Source organism: Phascolarctos cinereus, unplaced genomic scaffold, assembly GCF_003287225.1.
Source record: "Phascolarctos cinereus isolate Bilbo 61053 unplaced genomic scaffold, phaCin_HiC Scaffold_3;HRSCAF=262, whole genome shotgun sequence".
In the NCBI taxonomy this organism is placed as follows: domain Eukaryota; kingdom Metazoa; phylum Chordata; class Mammalia; order Diprotodontia; family Phascolarctidae; genus Phascolarctos; species Phascolarctos cinereus.
The window spans coordinates 27,533,460-27,553,960 of NW_027555736.1; positions in this window are offsets into that span (position 1 = coordinate 27,533,460).

Here is a 20,501-nt window from a genome sequence, read left to right on the forward strand (position 1 = left end):
GGGGACAGAGTCCCAGGGCTGGGGAACCTAGAGCCTCAAGATCACATGTGACCTCATGTTCCTCACTCTTGGATAGGCATTCCAAATTATTTGTGCTATCTGCCCCCAGCAAAAAAATTACTACTTATGGTCTAGACAGGGTAGCTATCTTGTGGAAATTTGGCCTTTTCTTGAAGAATCTTTGTGGTTGGAAAAAATATACATATTACCTCCTCAGATAGCTCATTCCATTTTAGGAGAGCTCACATTGTTAGGAGTGTGTGTTTGTGTGTGTGTGTGTGTGTGTGTGTGTGTGTGTGTGTGTGTGTGTCTCCTTTGAATTCAAGCTAAACTTGTCAGTTCCACACTTCTCAAAGGCATTTCCTTTGTAAACCAAACCCTATTAATCACACTCATGGTCACCATTTATAAAAACAAAATCTTTGTGGTGGGTGATAAATAGCTCTACTTTGACTGCAGATAGATGAGTAATAGCAAACCATTCTTTTTGATTAAGGATAAAAACTATTCAGTGAAACAGGGCAACTGTACCCCTATCCTCTACCACCCAACAAGAATTTTTGGAAAATAAACTATGGTGTGGTTTATATGAGTAGAAAGTGGAAGACAATGGCTTAAGTACTTAACATGATCATTAAGAGAGCACCTCACCCTTTTTTAGGACTTAATTATGCATACCCAGCCTTTAATCCTTGGATCCAAATATTTCAGGGTATGCCCCTTAGTGACTTTCTAGGGTCTATCCAGGTCCACTATTTACTGCAATATGATAGTTAATAATTAATGCCATCTACCAATTTGAATATGAATAGAGCAGTAGAAAAAACCTGGCCACACCCAAAACCACACACACACACATTAGCTATTGGGGCTATTCACCAAAGGGTCAAAATTTTAAAGATATTTCCTGACATAGGTACTGGCAAGGATTTTTGATTCAATATCACAGTCCTTGATGAGATCTCTTTCTCTGTCTCTCTCTGTCTCTCTGTCTCTCTCTGTGTCTCTCTCTCTCTTTCTCGCTCTACCTCTCCCCCACCCCATTTAATGGCAATGAGATTCCTATCTAATCTGTCTCTGCCAGCAGAGATTTTGATTTGGACATGAATTGATGAAGATACAGATTGACACTGTATCTCTTCTAACAGGGACAAAGCTGAGAGGAGACATGTGGATTAGTCTGGAAACCAGTTTGGCCAGATATAGGCAGGAGATCTGCCTGTGACCTTCCTTGAAATCATGTTGTTCTGTACTCCCAGCCATGAAGGAAGCAGGCACTTGAGTGCTTTACTCCTTTTCTTACTGGCGGATTACTAAGAAAGCAGGAATCTGCCAGCTCTGTCCATACTTTTTCCCTTGTTGGATGCTAGGAAGGAATAGATCTCTTCTTTCTACTTTCTTTCTTGTTCCCTGTGAAAGGACCCAGGGTCTGACTACTCCTCCTTTGGTGTCTTGCAGTTTGACCACAGAAGCAAGAGACAATTAGCTCTGCTCCTCCTTTTCTCCCCTTAATAGAACTCCGGGTCATCCTGACTTCCTATGAATGGAATTGAGCCAACAAGCAGAGATGTGGCTTTGTTCTGCTTGTCTGCTTTTCTCTATACAGGCTCTCGTACCAGCTCATTTAGCTCTCTCTGTCTGACTCTTTCTGTCTCTGTGTCTGTGCCTGTCCCTGTTCCATCTCTCTTTCTGTCCCTCTTACTTTCTTCTCTGCTCTGTCAAACCCCTCCTTCTTGCTCCTTCTCTTTCCTCTTGAGTCTAGACTTGAGATATCTGCTTCAAATCAAAGGAAGCCTCACTGAACCTAGGAGAGGTTACTCAATGTGATCCTTTTTATAGAAATGTGGTTCTTTTAGAGTGGGTCTTGGATTATAGGATTAAAAGAAATTGTGCACTATATAGAGAAAATTATTGATAGATTTATGCATTATTGATATAAAGATTCCCCAGATGGGTCATGGACCATGGGCTTGATAGTAAATCAGTGAGTCAGTCAAGAAGCTTTTACTAAGCACTTTTTGCATGCTTGGCACTGTCCTAAGAGGTAGGCTGACACATATGAGATAGGCTTGTTCTTTTTTTTTTTTTTGAAATGAAGAATTCCCTAATGAACAAATATTTATAAAGCACATACTATGTGTAGGCATTGTTCTTAGAACTGGGGAAAGAGAAGGGAAAGGAAGGCAAAGGCAAGGCTAGGGGAAAAAATTCATATTCCTGCTTTCAAGGAGATTATATTCTAAAGGCATACATGTATGTGTGTACTTATCCATGTATGGTGGTGCAAAACACATGTACGAAGCAGATACAAAGTAAGCATGTGGGGGGGGAAGGGTCTAGCAATTGGGAACACGAGCAAAAGCCTCATAAAATGTGGCACTTCAAACTGACATTTATAGAAATCTAGAATCATAAGAATCCTTGAACCCTGATTGATTTTGGGGTACATTAGCATCAAAAGGTAGTAGAAGCTTAGTAAGTTCCCCACAGCCAGTCCAGTTCGTTCATTAATTTTGAGGTTAAGTTACCTCATCAGATGAATTAACTTATCTAGCTACCTTAACTTATCAAAACCTCCTGAGGAGCTTGGGTTATTGGAGAGTTTTCCCAGTGAATGAACTCCCAAGGATAGAAGGGATAACTCATGTCATCTTTGGTAAGTCACATTACCTCTCCTCATATGTAAAATAAAGACATTTGACTATATAACCTCTAAGGCCCCTTCTTCGTTGTTGCTGCCGTTCAGTCATTTACAGGGGTGTCTGACTTTGTGATCCCGTCTGGGGTTTTCTTGGCAAGGATACTGGAATAGCTTGTCATTTCCTTCTCCAGTTCATTTTAAGGATGGAGAAACTGAGGCAAACAGGGTTAAGTGACTTGCTCAGCATCATATAGCTAGGAAGTGTCTGGAGCTAGATTTGAGCTTAGGAAGAGGCCTAGGTGCCAAAGGTCGCTTCTATTTCTAAATAAATAAGTGCTGCTTTTTCATTTTCTCTGGCCCGATGGATTTTACTAATCCATTTGACCATCTGTCTCGATTTGGTATAGAAATAATAAGACTTCCAGCTGGAATATAATTTAGAGATGATCTAATCAAAATTCACTGATGATTTACAAAGTCATAACTGTGTTCCTGACAATCTCCTAAGAGCTGAAAATTCCAAGAGAAAAAAAAATTCTGTGCCCTCAAGGAGCATATATTCCTTTGATGCATAAGAGCATGTGTAGAGATAAATCAATTCAGTTTAAACAGGAATTTATTGTGGGAGTAGGGTTAAGGGAGGCACTAACAACTTGGGGGACACACATGGATAGTAGGTTCCAAACTCTGGCATTCCTGAATCCAAGTTCCTTAATCTCTTCCTTATGACAAGAGTTCTTCTGACTCCAGAACTAGTGGGTTTTTGTGTGTTTGTTTGTTTTTCACAAAAACAATAATAAATATTTATATCGTGCTTACTATGTTCCAGGCACTGTGCGAAGTACTTTACAATTATTATTTTATTTGATGTTTACAACAATTCTAGGAGGTAGTTGCTACTATTAACCTCATTTTACCAATAAGAAAACTGAGGCAAATAGAAGTTAAGTGACTAGCTCAGGTTCACACAGCTGGTTTCGTTCATTCTTCATTTTTGCAAAAGACCAATGCCATCATGGGTGATATCTTGACTTGCTCCTGAATTAGATTTAAGTGAGGCAGACTTATGCAAAGTCATCATCCTCACTTTCTCTTCTTGAGTCATCAAAATCTTGTGGCAGGACAAAAGGCCCAGAATGTAGTGGATGACCTTGGAGTCTTTGATGTCAATGTATGTTTGTGCGCGCACACACACGCACACACACACAAATGTATATGCATATGTATGTATATATGTGTATATAGTTAGACCTATGATATGTAGGTGCCCAAATGTACAGACATATATGAATGTAAAGATGATTTCAATTTTGCATTCATCCAGTTCGTGTTCCAAGTCTTCACTTCACAGTCTTTCCCTGGAACCACCCAAACAAATAGAATTCTTCTCTTTAAGCAAGACCGGAGCACTTGCCTTATATCTCAATAAAATGTAACCTTCTAGAGTAAGGGCTGTTTTGTTTTGTTCTTTGTTCTCGTTATTGTTTTTTTGGTGTTTCTTTCCCAATTGCCCAGCACAGTGGCCAACATGTAGCAGATGCTAAATAAAGTCTTTTGACTAATCTTTCTCTTTTCCCCCATTTGTCCCTGCCTGGTTTTATCCTTAATTATATACTTGTGTACCTATCCCCATGGTACAAAGTATGATTATTTAAGGCTGGGACTATGATTTTCCTAATGTGCAGATCTGATCATATCGTTTTTTACTCGATAAACTCCAGTGATTCCTTATTATTTCCAGGATAAATTACACACTCCTGTACTGGTCATTAAAGATCTTCACTACCTGGTCCCTTCCAAGTTTTTGAAGCTTCTCACTTATTCTTCCTTTTCTCAGGCTCTACGCTGCAGTTCCTCCAGCCTATGTCCTGCTTCCATTACAACCCCCTCCATCATTTATCTCTGTGTCTTATGAATGACTATTCCCTAGGCTTGGATGTTCTCTTAACCCCACCTCCCAGAAGGCCTACTTCTCTTCAAAACTCAAGTTTTTTCTGGTAGTAACAGCTCCAAAGTTAATTTTTTTTAATTGTATAGGCACTGTATTCATATATGTATATGTGCATGTATCTATACATTTATGTGTATGTGTATTGCAGCTATATATATTGTGTTTGTGAATGTGAAATGTATGCCTATGTATTTGCGCATGTATGAGTGTACACATATGGGTATGTGATGTGTGTATACACACATGCATACATACATATAGACATATATATAATGTATATGTCTGAATGTTTATACATGCATATATGTATGTGGATATATACATATAGATATGTGGTATACATGTTTATGTGTGTGTATTTGTTATTTGTATATTTGAAAGTATCTGCATGTATATATATGCATGTATGTATATGGTATCAGTATGGGTATGTGAACATGCATATATGTGTATGCATGTGTATACAACCTTATTGCATACACACACACATATATGTACATGGATGTACATAGATGCATAGAGATTTATGGATAAACAAGCACGTACACATATATGAATGTAAAGAAGATCTCAATTTTGTCTTCATTACCCCTATGCTTAGGATAGAGCCTGACATGTATTAGGTGCTTAATAAATCCATATTGAATGATTGATTAACATTTTTACATTTTGTGTCCCTAGGCCTGAGCTCAGTCCCTTGCATATAGTAGATACTTAATAAATGTTTGATGAATTTGAAATTGACTTTCTAAAAAATACAATTCCTCCCAGTGTTCTGCTTGGAGCAGAGCCTGACTGATCCATAACAACTCAGAATCTAAAACAGAGAAGAATAATACTGGTGTTTAAACCACTGCCAGGAAAAGAGGTCAATGACTTCTTGGCACCCAGTTTCTCTTCTCTGTGCCCTAGTAGCCTGACACTTTATCCAGGATGCCTCGTTTCCTCTATTATGCCCATGGTACATTAGTTTGTTGCTTTAGAGCCTGGTGCTAATGAGGCTAAAGTTACAAGCTCCCTGCATGAGCCCATTAGCTTCATTCTGTTCCGCTGTGAGAAACATAAAGGCCCTACCCAAGGGATTCAGATCTTTCATTGTCTTAGGTGGGGGGTACTTGGACATGGCATAGGACAGGTCCCTGAAGTGAGGAGTTTCTCTCTATCCCATGTCCACAGGATGAGTCAGGGGGACCTTCAGACATCCTTGGTCAGGGAAGGCATAGAGTGTTAGTTGCTCTGAGCATGCAAGAATAAGAGTCAGGAAGGGAAGGATCTCAATATCAACTGTGCCTACTTTGTAGATTTTCTGAATACCAGTTACACTGATAATAGGAAGTTTATCAGATTTATAGCTGGAATTAACATAAAAACTTATAGTCTATCCAGGTTAGGAAACTTATCAGTGAAATGTGATTATTGAAGAAAGAGCCACCCATATTTAAATACAAACTGAAATGCTAACAGTTTAAAAGAGCAAATCTGCAGACTACTATCTTTGCCAGACCACTTCTACATTCAACATTAATTACTACAAGCTTTTATATCACCAAGTTAGTGAAAAGTTAAATCACCCATGTGGATGTATAGGGCTGTGTGTTTGGAGTGCATGTGCACTGTGCGTATCTCCCTAATTGTCCAGTGATTAATTTGAATTATTAAAATGGGTAATAGTCTCAGGTTCTCTTTTAGATTCTGTTGATTATTACTGTCTCTAAGTTTCAAATCACTTGTCCTGAAAGGGGCATTCCTTCTCTGTTTGGCCCTCAAAATATGTGTGTATTATATACATATTGTGTATATTTGTTGGTGGTGTATCTGTGTGTGTACACACACACACACACACACACACACACACACACACATTTACACACTCATACACATATGTATATCTGGTGTGTGTATACATACACACATATTTACACACACTCACACACATATGTATGCACACACAACTAAGTGGTACAGTAGATAGAGCACCAGACCTATAGTCAGGAAGACTCATTATCCTAAATTCAAATTTGGCCTCATATACTTGCCATCAATGTGACCTTGGCTAAGTCTCATATCCCTGTTAACCTCAATTCCCTCATTTGTAAAATGAGCCAGAGAAGGAAATGAAAAATCACTCCAGTATTTTTGCCAAAGAAAAGCCTACATTGGGTCATGAAGAGTCAGACACAACTGTAACAATTAAATAGCAGCAACAAATGTGCACGCACACACAAACACAGACACAGACACAGACACAAACACACACACACACAAACAATTAAAGACCAAAAGATCCTAAATCTGGAGCTGAAAGGGGCCTCAGATGTTACTTAGTCCAACTTGCTTGTTTTTCAGATGAGGAAACTGAGACCTAAGGTGGTTAAGTGACTTGCCTATGAGTATTCAGGGAACAAAGAGGCAGAGATAGGATTCAGTCTGAAGCACCTTACATCCAAGTTCAGCGTCACAAGTTCAAGGCCTTTTCCATTTAAAGATAGAATCATTCTTCTACCAATAAGAACAAGGTCGTGGGACATGTGTTTTTAGGATTTCTTCAAAAGGCCATAGAAGAATGCATATAGGATGTGAATGATAATACCTTGTATAAATGGAAGCAGCATGGAAGAAATTCATCAAGGATATGAATGAAATGAAAAAGAAGTAAGATAATCTTCTGTAGCACAGTGCTAGGAAATAGATGAAGTATATGAGCATTTCCATGGTATCCATGAAATGATGGTGATGATGATGATGAAGATGATGAAGATGATGACAACGATAATGATCATGATGATAATTTTTGTTGCACTTTAGTGTTTGCCAAGCACTTTAATAATATTACCTCGTTTTATCCATACAACAATTCTGGTAATTCATGTTATTATTATCCATATTTTAGAGATCAGGAAACTGAGGCAAATGGGCTAAGTGATTAGTCCAGGGTTACATAGATAAGTAAGTGTCTGGGGCAATGATTTGAACCCAGTTCTTTGTACCTCTAGGTCTGGCACTTTATTCAGTAGACCACCTAGACAAAATATTAAATATCAGGTCTCTAAAGTACAGGGTGACAACTCTCTGGAAGATTCCTGATAAAATATAAATAAGCATCATACAAGATAAGCTGTAGATTGATGGAAAAATACCAGCGGAGGTAGTACCAAGTGAAGGAACTCAGTGATATAATCAAGTATGATGTTTAGGTAGGAGAAACCTTTTGGTACTGTACACCAGGAAAATGTTTGGTGTTCCTGTTGCTAAAGCCAAGAACAATAACAACAAAAAAAACCTGTCTTATAAAATGTTTGGTTCTATATCAGTTTCCAAATTGGTAATGCAAACAATTAGGAAGATATAAGTGTCCTCAAATATCATGACAAACTAATTTGATGAGTCCTTTGCCATTTTAAGGAGTAACTGACATTTGTGCTCTTGGGGAATGGGCTGCCTCTCCCCATTGGAATCTTCTCTCTTACACTTAAATTGGTTAAATTTTCTTGGGAGACACTATTTCATTTGAACTTTACAGAACCCCTGTGACATAAGTAGTGACTGCAGGTATGAAAATCTTCCTTACACAAATGAGAAAATTCAGGCTCAGAAAAGTTCAATGAGTTCCCCTTTGTAATAGAGCTAGAAAATATCAAAGATGGAATTTTAACTCAGGTCTTCTTGAGCCTAAACGTAGTACTCTTACAGTAGATTACACTACCACCTTTAAGGCTAAATGTTTCATAGGCCTGATTTCCAAATACTGCTTTGGTGATATATTAACTCATAATAAATTATTATAATAAGAATGTAATAATGTAACAAGTAAAGTGTTCCACAAGCTTTAAATTGCTATATAAATGCTAGTTATTATTATATTAATAGTAGTCAGGAAGGTAGATGGTGCAGTGGATAGAGTGCTGGACCTACATTCAGGAAGACATCTTTATGAATTCAAATCCATCCTCAAACACAAGTTATCTGATCCTGGGCAAGTCACTTTACCCTGTTCTCCTCAGTTTCATTATCTGTGAAAATGAGCCAGAGAAGGAAATGGCAAATGACTCCAATATCTTTGCCAAGAAAACCCTAAATGAAGTCACGAAGATGACCAAAACAACTGAAAAAGACAAAAACAGTAGTAGTAGTAGTAGTGGTAGTAGTAGTGGTAGTAGTAGTAGTAGTAGTAGTAGTAGTAGTAGTAGTAGTAGTAGTAGTAGTAGTAGTAGTAGTAGTAGTAGTAGTAGTAGTGGTAGTAATGATAGAGTGTGTATGTATTCTAAATATCATATTTGTGTGGCAAAATGGGAAAAGCCATAAGTTGGAGCCAGAGGACCTAGGTTCTGACCTCAGCTGTGCCACTTAATATGTATATGAATTTTAGCCACTCATTTGATATCTTGTAGGGCCAGATTCCTCATCTCTAAAACCAGGGACCTATGTAGATGGTTTCTAAGGTTCCATTTGCCTCTAAATCTGTGATCCAGTGAGTCTATATAATGTAGGCTGAGTTTCCCACGGTCCTGCTCTTCCTGATAGAATCCCCATACATCACATCTTTTTTTTTTTTTTATTCTATCAAGACCCTACTCTCTCAGGTACCAGCAGCTTCAGTGTCAAATGGAAGAAACTAGCATTTTGCAAAGATGGCTCAATTGTAAGTTAGGTGATGTAGATGCTAGCAATGATCTTTGCTATTGCTGTGTAAGTGATGATAGAGAAGTCACTCATTCTCTCTGATCTTCAGTTTCCCCATATGCGAAATTAATAAGTTGGTCTGAATGATCCTTAAAGTGCTTATTCAAATAGTCTATGACACGATAAATCATTCAGTCCATTCTTTTTTGATGATGGAGATTTAAATTATCTCAATAAAATAATTTGTCTAACCTTGTCTTAACGTCCAAGGGAACTTTTATGGCCTATTCAGACTGCCAAATATCAGCAAAGGAAGATACCTCAGAACTCATCAAATCTGGCCTGTCCTGTATGATATGCCCCGGAAGTGGTCATCACATACCATTTAAAGATGTTCAGTGATGAGATACCTATTCAACTTTGTCATTTATTTGTTTCAATTGTGTCTAACTCTACTCACCCCATTTGGGATTTTCTTGGCAAAAATGCTAGTGTGTTTTGCCATTTTCTTCTCCAGCTCATTTTACACATATGGAAACTGAGGCAAATGGGATTAAATGACTTGCTCAGGGTCATACAGCTAGTAAGTGTCTGAAGCCAGATGTGAACTTCCTGACCCCTGGCCTGGCACTCTATCCACTGTTCTACCTAGCTGCCATTTATCCAACTTTGAGAAAGCTTTAAATGTTAGGAAGCTTCCCTTTTTCCCACACCTTTCCATGTCACCCAGACCTCTTTCATACATATGAAGAGAATGAACTCTACTACTAGCTCTTCATAGAACTTAATGTTTTACTTCTGGACTCACCAGCTATAAGACACATATGTTGGTCCCCATGTGCTGAATGGGCTTCCTCATCATCTCCACCTAAAAGCATTTTTGTCTCCATCATGTCTCACTCTATTTTCCACCTCCTTTTTGAAGTCTCACCACATCTTACCCTCACCACAACCCTTCCCCAGCCCACTGTTAAGACTAGATTTTTCTGATTCACCCACGTCACTACACAAAAACAGCTACACAGAGAACAAGGTTCTGAGAAGATACTTTTCTTTTTTTTCTCTCTCCATCTTTCCAGAACCTAGCAAAGTGCCTTGAAAGTAGCAGACAATTAATAAATGTTCATAGATTTTAATTGAATTCCTGAGCCAAAATACACCTCTTTACTCAGAGTTCTTTGCTCTCACCCCTGAGGCCAAGGAAGGTGAGTCTAGCTTCGTTCCCATGTATCAGCACTAAAAATAAATGAAAACAGAGATTATGCTTATACTGCAAATCTTTAAGATGTGATTTCCAGGCCCCTCTGCATCTTGCTCACACTCCTCTCAAGGCTATCTGGTTTGTCAGTTTCCTCAGTTAACCAGAAAGTCTCTCCTTCCTCAGAAACATTCTTCAACCATCACTGCAATGAAGCCTGTTTCTGATGCCTGATCCAAGTGCATGCATGCGTGTATGTGCATGTTCTCAGTACGGGTATATTTCAGGATATTTGGCTCACTTCAGTCATGAGTATAATGTTAACTTTGATCTTGGCAATAACCTCAATATGCATGAGATAAACTAATTTAGAACTGATAATATTATGAGCCACATTTGTGTTTGTGGTATTCATAAATGAAAACGACAGCTACATTTTTGAAACAAAACTGAGATGTAGCTCAGAATGCTAAATTTCTTGATAATTCCCTAATAAGAGTCTTTTTTTAAGCTAAAATGATGAGGCAGCTAGGTGGTGCAGTAGATGCAGCACCAGCCCTGGAGTCAGGAGTATCTGAGTTCAAATCCAGCCTCAGACACATAACACCTAGTAGCTATGTGACTCTTGGCAAGTCACTTAACCCAAATTGCCTTAAAAAAAACCTGATAGTTCTAGATAGTCTAGTCAGAATTTATCTTTACACTAATTAAATGAGGACCTTTCATAGCAAAATGCAAAAGGAGATGTGTTTTTGTCCCCTTGACATTTATAATCAACCAATTGATAATCAATAAATATTTATTGTCTTCTACGTGCTATGTGTTGTGCTAGGCACTAATGATACAATGATAAAAATGAAACATCCTATCCCCTCAAGATGTTTACATTCTGTTTTGAAAACAATATGTATGTGCATAAGCAGAATGAATACAATATAAATATAAGATGATAATGTAAGTCTTATTGTATCTCTCCCAGCTAATAAGTATCAATGGTTTCCTATTGCTTCCGAGATCCAATACACACATCTTTGTTTGGCATTTAAAGATACTCACAATGGCCATCTTTCTGATTTTCTTCCAGTTTCATAAACTCTCCACCCACGATTCAGACATGCCTGCCTACTTGCTCCTCATTACACACATATACATCTTCATCTCTAGTCCCTGTGCCTGTTCATTAGTTATTCCCTGTGCCAGCAATGATATCCTTACCTATGTTCACCAGTTGAAATCCCAAGTTACCCTCAAGACTTCGCTCACATGCCACATCCTGAAGGAAACCTTTCCCAATTCAGTTTGCTGTTTGTAAAACCTGCTTTACTACAAATAATTTTCTTTTCTCCCAGGCATTTTCACCCTGACTCTTATTCTGTCCTACTTTGAAATTTACACTGTCCAGATCCATGGGGTCACTGTTGTAAAATGAAAGATGTGAAAATGACTCCCTCCTTAAAATCACAATAAGGTGTTAATGGCTGTTAATAACTAATAATAACTTAATGATATGCCCCTTCCAGATGGCATTTTCAAATTTCAATAAAGGTCTTCAATGACTGAATTAAAATGAGTTATTCTAGGCATTACAGGTACTACCATATATGAATAAAAGAGTTGCTTTTGAATATATTCCATTGACACTCTCCCCTTTTACTACAGTAAAAAACAAAACACAACACAACAACAAAAAAAAACAAAAAAAAAACCTGACCCTTTTGAGAATAATGCGAATGTAAGTCTTCTTGTAAGAGCTCAGTCTATTCCATTCAAAGCTACCTACTCCAACAATAAAATCAACTGAAATATTTACCTTTTTATTTATATGTTTTAAGGGGTACAAAACACTTTATGTACAACTGTTAAAGACATAAATAATTAATTTTACTGTTGAAGAAACTGACACTGGCAGCCTTGCCTGAGATTACAGCTAGCAAGGCCTGAGGCCAGAATCAAATATTCTTCCTCCTATCGGCAAATCCCACATAGTTTCCATTTTTCCAATCTTTTGAAATTTGGGGAGAAATTATGTTTATTTTTTCCCCTTCCTATTATTTATATCATGAAAACTGTGCTTTAAATGTTTCTTGGGAAGATCTTCCTCCTTAAATTGACTAATACTGCATGAATATATATCTTCAGTATATTTTTGATGTTAGCCACTATTCACAAAGTCATAGATTTTCAACTATAATGTACCTCCTAAATGCTTTATTTTGCAAATGAGTGAAATGAGGTCTCAATAAGTCTTTCCTCAAGGTCTGACAGGTAGCATGTCTGAGAGAGTAATATGTCTATGATCTTGTCTATGGAGTCATTCTTTCTGCCTATAAATCAATTAACTTGTATTTATTAAGTGCTTGCTATGTGCCAGATACATCCTTGGGAATAAAAGAAAAACAAAGCATAAACACTTATGCCTTTGAGAAGCTTCGATTCTAATGGGGAGGGGGCAATGTAAAGATTTCCATAAAGACTCTTCTCAATGCACTGAAGGCCTCTTTTTGTGTACAATACATCAATAACTTAACATATTTTCTTCTCCATGACCAACTCATCTCCTATTATTTTCATTATTGTCCTTGTATGGTAATTCCCCTGGAACTAATTGCTAATCACACAATCTAACCTACTTATTCCCACAATATGCCTTTTCATTTCCTTCCAGTAAACTGAAGTTTTTATTATTCTTAGATAATTCGTATTTGTGACCACAGAGAATGATTTCAAGAATATCAGTGTTAAAAAACAAAACAGCATATATATATATAGGTATTGGTGGCAAGAAGTTTTGAATCATTAAAAGAAATATCTTCTAAAATTCTTCATATGCAGTCAAATCCAGTTTCATCCTTGTACTCAATTGGCTGGGTTTAGTTCACTGACCATCATTGTATCTATCCAATGTATATGGATTTAATAGCTCAATTTTTTTTCTGCCCATTTGCATGCTATAATCATACCATACGTATTATTTTTTTTTCATTTAACTTATTTCAATGTGACTGGTTAATCCAACCTCTTGAGTGTTAGTGGATCTCATGGAAGAGGTCCTAAAGTTCTCTGTGACCTAAAGAATTGATCAGTGGTATCCAAGGTCTTGGATTTTGTGGAGAAAGTCCACATTAAACAGGGATTTCTCTTCTATTTATTTTCCATGAAGTACATTCTTCACAACAATGGTGATGACTTTTGGGATAGATATTCTGAGGGTGAGATTGCAGATAATGGTAACAAAAAAGAATAGGTTTAGGAGGGGCGGCTAGGTGGCACAGTGGATAGAGCACCAGCCCTGGAATCAGGAGGACCTGCGTTTAAACCCAGCCTTGGCTGTGTGACATTTAATTTTGATTGCCTCAAAAAAAATGTTTGGGACAAGTGAAAAATAGCGAAAGATGAAATTATAAAAGGTTGCAATTGGATTAAGAAGCATATAGTATTGGTTTTGAAAGTAGAGTATTAGCTGATGACAAAATGAAGAGTATGTATGTACAGCTGAGCAGAGTGGAGGTATTGCTCATGAGCATTAGAAAGATTGAGGAACTGAGAGGTTCAGGTAATAGAGCATATTTAATGCTCTTTGATATCTCCTGGATCTTGATTGTATGAGGGATTGTTGAACAAATGCATTCATGTAAAGTAAATAATTTTGAAAGAGCTTTAGAATTATACAAGACAAATGTTAAGAACCATCAAGTAATGTCTTTGCTCTAACAGCCCAATGTTTATGTGTGTGCATGTGTGTATGTTTATGTGTACGTACTCAAGAAACCATGAATCCAGGATTATTTAACTTTTCTAGACTTCTCAATTTTTTTTTACTACAAAGACATGAGCTGCTGTAGAATATTTTCATTAAAACCTTTAGTATTCACTTTCATGTTCATCAAAGATCTCTTCAATGCATGTTGGTGTATGCACAATTAGGCAATAGAATTCTCTGGAAAGAGGACTAACCTTACAATTTGGAAATAACTGAATTTAGTGGCTTGTTTAAATACTAGCTATATAACCTCAAAACACATGACTTTAGCCATTTACCACATTTGTAATACCTTAATTCACTGGGTGATCATGAGGATCAAACTATATGATAGCCCTAAAAACATTTTGCAAAGCTCAAATACTATATAAATGGCACATATTACTGATGTATTATAGAGCATTTTCAAGAAGATTTTAGAGAGATTAGAAACAAGGCATGTGGGTTAGCAACTGGCCTCTATTGAGATAACATAGTGATGAAAATGCTTTACAAACCTTATAGCACTATGTAAATTCTGTCAGTCATAATCATCAATATTCAGGGCTGTAATGAAAAGAATGAAAATAACCCATCTTATTTATATGTATGAATAGTTTAAAATATATGGAAAAATATATTATTTAACTCAAAACTACACTAAATCTTTTGGAAATTAATTAACATGAGCAATTCTAGGCATTCTAGATGCTGTTGCAGATGTATGGAAGAGGTGCTTCTGAATGTGTTCCGCTTGACACTCTTCCCCTTTCCTATACTAAAAGTGATCTTAGAAATGGAGAAAATTAGGGAAATGAACAAAATAGAAGAAAGGGAGAAAAGAAAAATGATTCTGCTGGCTGCTAGTGTTTATCTGCACATGCTATATCCTAGAGCCAAATAACTTTAATCATTATTGCATCAGTCAACTCAAATGAACTATTGGTTTTCTCCTCAGTTTTGAAAGAAATTGGCAGGACATTTTGTTAAAAAAAAAAGTTGTAAAAACCCAGAGAGGAGAGCTTATTCAGGAGGAGAAGGTCATCTGTAGTACCAACTATAGCAAAGATGACAGGAATGATGAGGAGTAAGAACAAGACATCAGATTTGACAATTAGGAGGTCATTGATAACTCTAGAAAATGCATTACTTGAGTGATGAGATCAGAAGTCATATTGCAGAAGATTAGGAAGAATGTAAAGAAAAGAAAGTTGAGGCATTAATGATAGGGATATTGACAATCTCCCCAGGAAAGTGGCTAAGAAAGGGAGGAGATGAATAGTTAGACTAGTTAGGATCTAATCACTTCTTATCAAACCCTGGATTAAAGGAGGACAAAAAGGAGTTGTGAGATGAGAAGGAAAGGTTGTCAGGGAAACGTAAGAAAGAAGACAGAGTTTGGAAAAATGTTTTGTTGCTATTGTTGTTGTCATGTTGTTTTGTTAAAGTGTGAAGAGAGGACCTGAATAGATTTGACAAGGAGAGATATGGGGAGACTTTTAAAAGAGACATTTTGGAAAAAATGCTATCCTGAGTGGGCAAAGAAAATATATTAGGGAAGAGTATATAAACTGAATTTCTGTAGTGGAAATCAAGAGGTTTTTGTTTTTTCTGTTTTGTTTCCCATGTCAATTTGTTAGGTATTCAGGCAGCATGTTTGTGAAACATTCTTCAGCTCCATGCATCAGCACCAGAATAGCAGCTGAGGGAGTGGATGATGGGAGTAATTTGATGAGGCAAGTAAAGATAGGGAAAGGGAACAAGGAATGGAGGAGATTGAAGAGCTGAAATGATTCTGTAAGGGACTTGAGATTCAGCAGGGAAAATAGTCTATATAGAGATAGGTAGGTGTTGGCCTGCCAAAATCAATAAGGGTAAAGAGATTGCAGGGAGTGGTAACAGTAGAGAATAAGATTGAGATAAGTGAAAAATAGTAATAGATGAAATTATAGGAAGTTGCAGTTGGATTAAGGAGCATGGCATTGATATTGAATGTGAAGTATTGGTGGCTGATGATAAGATGAATAGTATAACAATCTTCAAACATACCTGAGCAGAGTGGAGGTATTGGTCATAGATATTAGAAAGATTGAAGAACTTAGATATTCAGGTAATAGAGGAAATATTAATATGTATGATAGTTGAAATAAAATATTTGAAGGATACGTGACAAAATGATTGATCTCCGTGGCCCAGTGGCCAAAAAATAGAAGAATTGGATACATGTGCAAAGAAAGAAGTTTAAACTTTAAGGGGGAAAAATGCATACTAATCACTGGATCTGTTCCAAACTGTGACATGTTAAAAACATGGTGTGGTTTTCCCCTCATTGGAGGTCTTCAGTAAGCTTGATGACCAGTTGTTACGTTTGGTATAGGGGAATTTTTTTTCAGATTCTTGGACTAAATGGTCAATTCCCTTCCGTCTATGAAATTCTTTGAGGCTATAGGATTTCCCCTGAAGTCAAAAATGCTTTTCTCTTCATGGTTTGTCCTCAGAGTAGCTCATATGGTAGATGAATATAAAATTAGGAAGGAAATGACTTAGAAAAGAGAGAAAAAGGAAAGTCATCAAAATATGTCAAATATAGTGACGTTTAGAAATGATTTCATTACAAATAACTGTCATCCCCTTTTCCCCAAGTAATGAGGTATATTTTAAGGCTTCTCAAATCTCCTTTATATGAATAGCTCTTTTCTAGGCCTAGTACTGTTGGAGAAGGGTTCACTTGCTTCAAATAAAGTAATATTCTGATTCTATAAACCTTACATATGGCGACAATACACAGTTACCTATATGGATTGATTTCAAAAAAATAAATGTACCAACAACCTGCCTTAAAACTCAGAATTCCACCATCAATCACTCCTTGGAAATAAATCATGACTTCTTTTTAAATAGTACCATTATTTGTCATTGATACCCTCATCTGAATTAGTTCAGCAGGTTAGTACCAATCATTTGATAGTTACATGAATGAATAGAGACTAGGGTATATGGTTTGGTAAAGAAAAAAAAAAGGAGAAAATGTCTTAGTCAGTTTTTGTTTATAGACTGGTGAGAATTTTGCAACATCTGATAGTAGCCAAGGACATTGGGTGCCTTTGTGACTTTGTGATGGAATATGAAAGAGGGAGAGAGAGAGAGAGAGAGAGAGAGAAGAGAGAGAGAGAGAGAGAGAGAGAGAGAGAGAGAGAGAGAGAGAGAGAGAGAGAGAGAGAGAGAGAGGCAGGCAGGCAGACAGACAGACAGAGACAGGCAGAGAGAGGAAAGACATAAAATAAAATTTCTGCCTAATTCACCATTTACATAGGCTTTGCCTCACCTATTGAGCTGGATCCAAAATTACTTCTTAATTTTGCCAAGAAGTGGTAGACTCAATGTGCTAAGAGTATTCCTTCGCATACTGTAGATGAAACAAAAAATAATAGATGATGAAAACATAAACTTCAGGAAATGCAAATATTAATTTTTGTTGCAATTATTGGCTACTTCAACAGGTGGGCATAAAGCAATTGCAAATGTTAAAGAACTCACCCTGAATGAATAATGGAATCATGAAATCTTTCCTCTTTAAGAGCAAAAAACGTCTCTTGTACTTGCATTTCCAAAATCTAGCATGCTGTCTGACTCATAAGCAATTCATAAATAAGTACTGAATAAATTGTTTAACTTAGTACCCTTCAAGTGGGAATTCCAATTAAATGGAGCTCTTCTACATCCTTCTTGCTGGTTGGTGCTTCAACCTTATATTGCTCAATCCTAGTCGTGATGATCCCTTCATCGACTGTAGTTCACAATGTTATTATGTAGATACCGCTAAGTTTCAGCAAGAAACTCTCTCTGCAGGTGATTTTTTTTTTATCAGCTATCTTAGAAACACCTCTTTTGAAAAGCTAATTATGTCTGTCTGGCTAAATAATTCAGAGTTAATAATTACAGTGGAAAGCATATGTTGGTGGCTTATCAGCTATAAGAGGAAAGTTAGAGAGAAAGAAGGAAGGAAAGAAAGAAAGAAGAAAGGAAGGGAGCGAGGGAAGGAAGGAGGAAGGAAAGAAGGAAGATGGATGGACTTATTAAGCACCTAATATGTGCAAGACACTGTACTAAGTACTTCAAGAATACTGTCTCATTTGATCCTCAGAACAACACTGAGTAATGCTGTTGTTATCTCCATTTTATAATTGAAGAAACTGAGGCAAACAAAAATTAAATGATTTGTCTAGTGTCACACAACTAGTAAATAACTAAGGCCAGATATGAACTGAGGTATTCCTGACTCATGGTGTAGTTCTCTATCCACTGTATCACCTGGCTATCTATAGCATTAAGAAATGAAAACCTTATTCTGTGAAGGTTACCCCTAGTGCCAAGAACAGATGTAGTAGCCACGCTCTAGGGCTCATACTCTTAGAATGCAAATAGAATTTGGGTAAGTTACTCAGACCGTGTTCACTTACATATGTAAATGCTTTGCAAGCTTTGAAGTGCTATATAATATTTATCATCATCATCATCATCATCATCATCATTGTCATCACTGAAAAATATGCTATGAACAGATAGAAGACATTAGAATCCCCTTAATACCATGATTGTAAGTTGCCTTTCTTTGAGCATGGTATGACTCTTTATGCTCCTCATAAGTATGCCTGTCTGCTTATGAACTCTGTGGACACCAATTCTTTCATTGTTGCTTCATATATTTGTGGAAAAGGGTCCAGTTTTATGGGGTAGACATTAAATTGCTATTGTTCTAACTCTGCCATAACAGTAAATGGCCTGTGATCTCAGCTGATTTGGTCTTTTGGATAACTAGAGCCCCTGAGATATAATTTCAGTAGTACTGACATGAAGAGCAACTTAAATCTGGAGTGATTGTCCCCTGGGGCACCCAAAATGTTAGTGTGGATTGTATATAGATGATCTTTTGTTTAAATCATTTTTTAAAGAAGAAAACCAAATTAACAGCATCAGAAGTGAAAAGAGTAAATTTACCATCAGTGAAGAAATTAAATCGAATATTAGGAGCTATTTTGCCCAATTATATGCCAATAAATCTGAAAATCTAAGCGAAATGGATTACTGTTTACAGAAAAGTTATAGAAATAGAGAAGAAACAAAGTAAAGGAATTAGAATAGGCACTGAGGAAGCAAAACTAACTTTTTGCAGGTAATATGATGGTACCTAGAGAATCCTAGAGAATCAACTAAAAAAAAAAACTAGTTGAACAAATTGACAACTTTAGCAAAGTTGCAGATGTAAAATAAACCCACATAAATCATCAACATTTTCATATATTACCAACAAAACCCATCAGCAAGAAACAGAAAGAGAAATTATATTTAAAATACCTGTAGAAAATAGAAAATACTTGGGAGCCTATCTGCCAAGATAAACCCAAGTTCTATATCAACACAATTATAAGATACTTAACACAAATAAAGTCAGATATAAATAACTGGAAAAAACATCAATTGTTCATGGGTAGGCTGAGCTAATACACTAAAATGATAATTCTACCTAAGTTAATTTAATTATTCAGTGCCATACCAAGCAAGCTACCAAAAATTATTTTATAGAGCTAGAAAAAAAATAACAAAATTTATCTGGAAGAAGAAAAGATCATGTACATCAAGTAATGAACAAAAAGTATGAATGAAAATAGCCTATCTGTGTAACAGATCTCAAACTGTATATTAAAGTGGTAATCATCAAAACAATCTTGTATGGGTTAAGAAATCGAATGGTGGATCAGTGCAATAAAGTAGGCACACAACACCTGGTAGCAAATGACCATAGTAATTTCATGTTCGATAAACCCAGACCCAAGCTTCTGAGACAAGAACTCAATCAGTACTTGACAAAAAGTGTTGTGAAAATTGGAAAATAATATGGAAGAAATTAGGTATACACAAACATCTTATACTGTATACTATGATGATGTTAAAATGGGTACACAATTTAGATATACAGGGTGATACCAGAAACAAATTAGGAGAGCAAGGAATAGTTTACCTGTCAGATTTTTAGAGAAGGGAAGAATTTGTGATTAAACAAAAGGTAGAGAGCATTATGACACATAAAATGGATAATTTTGATCATATTAAATTAACAATTTGCAGAAACAAAACCAATGCAACCAAGATTAGAAGGAAAGCAGAACAGAAAGCTGGGAAACAATTTTTACAGCAAGTATCTCTGATTTTTCATATATATATATATACATATTTATATATAAATAGAGTCAAATTTGTAAGAATACAAGTCATTCCCCAATTGATAAATGGTCAAAGGATATGAACAGGAAGTGCTCAGATGAAAAAATCAAAAGTATCTTTAGTCTTAGGA